Raw genomic sequence first — 6,783 nt, 5'->3', positions numbered from 1 at the left:
TTGGCTGTACCTGAAGGTTCCTCAGAGATTTCTACAAACATGCCCAAAGAAGAAGAAAATTCAACAGCTGAAACAGGCCAGCTAAGGACTGCATCTGAACTTTCTCAATTTCCCCTTGGCGAACATGGTTATGACGAAAATGAAACTTCATGCAGCGAACTAAACCGGGTTCAACCATGGTACAAAAACAGACTTGCTGTGATCCTGCAATAAACCAAACCACCATGGTTCTCATACCTATTATCCACGAGCACCTGCTGCAGAACTAGTACATGAACATTAAGCCAGCATAAGCCTTGAGCAACAGAAGATCCACCCAGGTTCAGCCATGACACCCAAAACAGACAAATGCATCCGAAGTTGTAAGTCCACAGCAACTGGCCTATAATCAAAACAAAATATCCAAAGACTTGTCTGCCAAACTGAGTGCCAAAACACAAGCCTTGAAACATAACCAGAATGGCAGGTGGTTGTGAGTCTACTAACCTGCTAGAAAAAGCCATCAAACAAAATCAGAATACCACAAGGTACATGCTACAGGACCCAAGGGTGAAGTTGTTACTGAGAAATCTGCCAAGAGACTCAAAACGAGCATGGCGTCTGATGTAGTCAAACTGTCTTCCCCTATATCGTCTGATGCTGATATTGGTATGTCATCTCCACATGCGGAGACAACAGTGGATAAGAATAAACAGTTGGTCAAAACTGCTTCTCAAAGTCCTAAAGCAAATACACCAATGAGACTACAAGAACATGCAGGCTTGAGGCAGTCAATTCAACCATCAGGGCCTGTTAATAGATAATCGTCCCACTGCATTTAGAATCATCCCACCTTTGCCAGTTGGTCTAGCAAATGTTGCTGCTTTGAAGGAACACTTCTTACCATATGGTGAACTTTCCGCTGTAGAGTTAGAAGATGTGCAAGTCAATGACAGTAGTGGGCAAGATGCACGTCTAAATTTCACTACTCGTGGAGCAGCTGAGCAGGCCTTCATAAAAGGTAAATGCTGGAAAGACCACAACCTTAAATTTGTGTGGTTGGCACCTACCAATTCTGGCAATGGCAACGCCACTGTTAGTAGAGAGCGTTCTCTATCTGCTCTTCCCAGGGAGCCCTTGGATACAGAATGGCAATCTGAAGAAAAGTTAGAAAACTCTGTAAACCATGAATCAATTGTGTCTGCATGATGTTGTCGTGCGTAGTATACTTGTTCTTGCTTAGCTCCACTATATTCATAACCAAAAATAGTCCGATGGATATTTAGATTTTGAGGCAAACTTACATACTGCTGAAATTGATTGGAAGGTATTTGAACAAAAGCAGGATTTGACCCCACTGAAGTTCTATAAACTAGGTATTGATGAAGTTGTCGGTATGACTGTGGTGCATAAATTGGGTAGTGAGATGATATTGGAACCTGACCTGTACCAGAAGGACCACGAATATAGACAGATTGATGTTGCTGGTTTTTATCAGATACTTCACTTTTGATATCATCAACTTCTATTGGAGAAAGCTTAGCAATATAAGAATAGTTAAACATGTTGTCTTTCTCTTCCACGGGCACCGAGTAATCCATATTAATCAAATACCAAATGGAAAATCAAAAAAGATTCCTCCACCTCAGAACCATTTATTTGATGTTGTTGCTGCTCTTGACAAAAGCAGGCTGAGGAAGGTTACTGATCGTGTTAGGCCCTCAATAGCACCAAAGGTAGATGAAAGAGACTCATTGTTAGAACAGATTAGAACAAAGTCCTTCAACTTGAGGCCTGCTGTGGTTACACGACCCAACATTCAGGGTCCCAAAACGAACTTGAAGGATATCAGCGTCATTCGGAAACCTATGCAAGAGGGTCAAAATAAGTGGGTTGTTACAAAATTTGTGAAGGAACATAGCCATTCTACGGAGGTACCTGATGAGGTGGAAAAACTTCGACCACTGAAGCTTTTTTCTAGTGTTGGAAAAACCATGCCGGAAACTTACAAAGGAGTGGGGCTTGTTCCCACATGTGTCATGTATATGTCTATTGATGGGAATCATGTTTCCTCCAAGAATAGTCACAACAGTAGGAATTATCCTGCAGCTGCTGCTGCCAAAACGAGTCATCCGGCTAAAAATTCCCCATCGAAGACTTATGCTTTGAGGCAACCTATTCAAAAGAAGACATTAGGAAGGGATGCTCAGAGCCTGCTGGAGTATTTTAAGAAAGTGCAGGCTGAAAACCTTGGTTTCTTCTATGTAATTCAACTTGATGAAGATGACCGTGTGTCTAATGTGTTTTGGGCAGACGCAAGATCAAGGACGGCTTACAGTCATTTTGGTGATGCAGTTACTCTGGACACAACACGTAGAGCAAATCAATACAATGTGCCATATGCTCCATTTACTGGGATTAACCATCATGGTCAGATGATTTTGTTTGGTTGTGCACTCATTTTTGATGATTCCGAGGTTTCTTTTGGTTGGCTCTTCAAGACATTTCTAACAGCAATGAATGACCGTCACCCTCTCTCTATAACTACCGATCAGGACAGATCCATGAAACCCTGCTAACACCTACAAAAACAACAAACCTGCTACCACTGAAGTGATCCTGCTAGCAAGGCAATTGGAAACCAAGTTCAAACTAAGGCCAACAAGCAATGCATCCTACCACAAGATAACCTGTTGCAAACCTGCACTGGATCCCATAACCATCATCATGGGCACTTTGTTATAGCAAGCCATGAAGACCTTACCCTGCAGCTGCACAAACCAGCTGAGTTAACCACCTGCAAGCCAACAGTATAGGACAACAAAATCCACGACAATTGGCAATGTAAAACGAAACAAGGAAATGAATACATACCAATTCAGAACAAACTCAAACCTTCAACCATGTCCACAACCTACCAAACATGAATAAGATTGCAGCAAACCAAGCTCACCATTTTTTTTACTGCGGTAAAAAGGGACACATTAATCAGTCAATTTGCAAAACCTACAGTGCAAAACCATTAACCAACAGTCAGAGGGCAAAGTCCAAAAAACGTGCCAAATTGATATGAGGTCAAAGCAGAGAAGAAAGGATACCTTTTCTTGAATCTAACATGGATAGGGTAATTCTGTGTCTGAGCATCCAAAATGCTTTGCAGAAACACTCCTTTTGAACAGCAAGGACCCCATTTGTAACCCTAATTCACAGAATATAAAGAGGAGAGGCAAATCAGTAAGAAAACCTAGAGGCAGAAAAGAGGAGCACAACAAAAACCCTAGAGAACAACAGAGACCTGGAGGCGAAAATCGGAGGGAAAAAACCTAAAATCCCGAAATCAATTACCTGGAGGCCAGCTTCTTCGTGTCCTTCACCACCACCGCCGTGACACTTTGTAAGTACTTCTCTTTCTTTCTTTTTATCTTTCTCATGTGCTTGTTGTTGAAATTATTGCGTGAGCTGAGAGTGATTGAGAGGGGTTCGTTGAGAACGAGAGTGGCATTGAGAGAAATGTGAAGTTTGGTGAGTGTTGATGAACATTACCGAGAGAAGAGAGAGTGAAGGAGTGAGTTTGGGAAGGTTGAGTTCGTGAGGTGGGGAGGAAGATGACGATGAAGACGAACCTCTGTATTTCCATTTTCTTTTTTCTTTCTTTTTAATTAATTCTTTTATTATTTAATTTATTTCATTTTTAACACAAAAATCAGAAAAATGTATATGCTTTTATTTTCTTTTATTATTATTATTTACTTTTTATTTATTTAGCTTATTTTATTTTTTTAACAGAGATAATAAAAAACCCATAAAAATGTTTATTTTGTTTTTTTATTTTAAATCTTTTTTTTAGCCCGGTTCATATATTTAACATAGTATATCAGTAGCAAATATTGTTGAGTGGTCTAGTGGAAAGAGGTTAGTTTCATAGTATTAAATGGGGAGGGTTCAATACTCATGTGTGACACTTTTTGCTTTTTGTTTGATTGTATTTTCCTTTAGCATTTTTATTCTTTTAGTATTTTGTTAATATCTGTTTTTTATGTTTATTATAATTTCATTTGTTAATAATGCATAGTTATTGTATTTGAATTTAGTTCAAAAAACCATTTTTCTCAAACTATAAAAATCATACTTTTCTCGATTTAATATCGAGCCCATTTTTTACACCCTTGTAAGTCGATTGCTTTTTAAGCATCGCCATCAACCTCACATAGCTTACTCTTGGGCTTTCTTACAATGAGCCGGTTACTTCGCACTTACACTCATACATTGTTTAATGCTTCATTATTTCATTCTTTGATTATTTGATTCAATTATATACTTGTTCATATCTTACTTGTCTGTTTAACTGTGGCCTATTTGTATGATGTATGAGGCATATATCTATATTGCTTGATTGCCATGACAACCCCCATTCATAACAAATGTATCCCTCTCCCATGAAATGTATAAAATTTACTCTTTCATTCTTTCATTCATCTGTTAATACAAGAATTAAAATGAACATTCGATAACCATTTCAAGACAAGATCAAAACCTCGATCCAACGTCGAGTAATCATTTTTCAAAACCTAACAGAACCAGCACGTATTCATCCACCCTTTTGTAAGTCGATTGCTTTATGCATCGCCATCAACCTTGTAAGCCGATTGCTTTATGCATCGCCATCAACCTTGTAAGTCGATTGCTTCATGCATCGCCATCTACCCTTATCCCTAACACTTCTCCTTGCTCCATTCGTCGATTCTTGTTCCGATTAGGTAGCACCCATTAGATAGAACCCTTTGTATGATAACATAGGTAGGATTCCCATATCCTTTTGCATGCTAACATTAGGTAGATATTCCCATTTGTAAATCCTAACACTTAAGTACATATTGCATGACAACTCTAGGGCAGAGCTTCCCCATCTTTAGACCTTTCCGAGCGTCTCCGATCTTGTGGCATGTAGTCCATTCTATTGCAAAGAGGTAACTGCCTAAGACTCGATTCAGCGAGCTGCGACACCTACTGCCAGGACGTGAACACATTGCCCACTCTCCTTTGACACAACTGGTGTCCTCCTTTGTAAGTCCATATTCAGATGGCAACCCCTCCCCACCAGGGGAACTACATCGCCCTGATCCTTGTTCCAGACAAGGTATGTAGGCAGGTGGTCGTGCGAGACCACTCCGGGCACCCTTTTCTTTCTTTTTGTGTGTGTGCTTGACAGTTATAGGCTCGAGTTCCCGACTCCCTATTAACTTGTTTGGTTGTTGTGTGCTTGGAAGCTGATGTAAGTCCATCGAGTGGCATTCGGGTTCCAGTGTGCGTGTGTTTTGGTTCGGATGCCGATGTAAGTCCAGTGATTGGCGTTCGGGCTCCACGTTTGCCTTTGTGTTTGTTGGGTTCGGATGCTGATGTAAGCCCAGTGATTGGCATTCAGGCTCCATGTTTGCCACCTTTTTGTGTGTAGGTGTCTTGTTTTGTTTGGCGTGCGTGTAGCCGAACTACGGCAACTCTGATTCTCATGTTCAGATGAGATACGTAGGCACAAGATGCGATGTCTTGCCGAGTTTGACTAACGACTAACAACTAATCCTTGTTTTCTTTCGCCCTCGTTGCGATCCTTTCTCTCGCCCTCGTCGCGATCGAGACTTTCCCTTTCTCTTGCCCTAGTTGAAATCGAGACCCTTATTCCCGTAGTTAGCTGAACCACATTTTGCTCTGATTCTCATTCCCGATGAGATACGTAGGCATAAGACGCGACGTCTTAGCGAGCACACTCCTCTTTAACCCATAGGTAGCCGAGCTACAAAGACTCTGATTCTCATTCCGGATGAGATACGTATGCAGTGGATGCGATATCCGTGCGAGTCTTTTTCTTTGACCCCTTTTGTTAGTAAATAGTACATTAGATAAACATACACCCTTTAGACAAGAACAAACAAGAGTGGATCCCGTAGAGTACTACGGATGCGTAGGGGTGCTAATACCTTCCCTTCGCATAATCGACTCCCGAACCCAAGATTTGGTTGCGAGACCTTGTCTTTTCCTTTTCTTTCTCCAGGTTTACTTCGAGCGTTTCCTTTCCCTCTTTTGGGATAAATAACGCACGGTGGCGACTCTTCTGTCATTTCTTCTTCGCCGGTTGTTTTTTCGCATTACCGTATTTTTCGGGTTGCGACAGCTGGCGACTCTGCTGGGGAAGAGTTTCCCTAAGCGAGTCCCTCCTAGCTTTTGTAGGTTTCTTGTTTGTTGGGTGTTTATTCTTTTGTACAGTTATTTATTTTCAGCATTTACCTGCTTTACCTTATTGCATTCATGTACATATGATTGCTGTATCTGTGGGTTGTTTGTTTGTTGGGTTGGGACTATTCTATGAGAGATAAGCCCACTACCCAGGCTTGAGTGTACGCATAGGTGTTAGAGTGGATAGTCATGAGGCTTGCGTGGTATGTTGCTACGTTAAGTCGTTCATGAGACCCACATTCCAGACGAGGTTTCTTTTGGATATATTCTGTCCTATGGGTGTTCCATGACGACAGATATTCCTCTAGAAATCGTCGACTCTGGTGACCATTTCCCGAGAACTCAGTCGAGGCCTCTCCTCCGAGACGTGATTATGTTAGCTCTGGTGGGCGCATCCTCGCTGCTCAATCCGAGGACCCCGAGACTGGGAACTTGCTTTAGGATATCCTGTTGAGGGGAGTCAGCAGAGGTCTTTTATCCCGTAATAATGCCAAACCTTCAGTGGTAAACGTATTATTCTCGACTGAAGGGCTGAAGCTGACAAACTTCTGTTCTTAGAACCTACCAGTGAGGGGA

Source organism: Lathyrus oleraceus, chromosome 6 (genome assembly GCF_024323335.1).
Source record: "Lathyrus oleraceus cultivar Zhongwan6 chromosome 6, CAAS_Psat_ZW6_1.0, whole genome shotgun sequence".
NCBI classification, from domain to species: domain Eukaryota; kingdom Viridiplantae; phylum Streptophyta; class Magnoliopsida; order Fabales; family Fabaceae; genus Lathyrus; species Lathyrus oleraceus.
Note: the sequence above shows the minus strand (reverse complement) of the source record.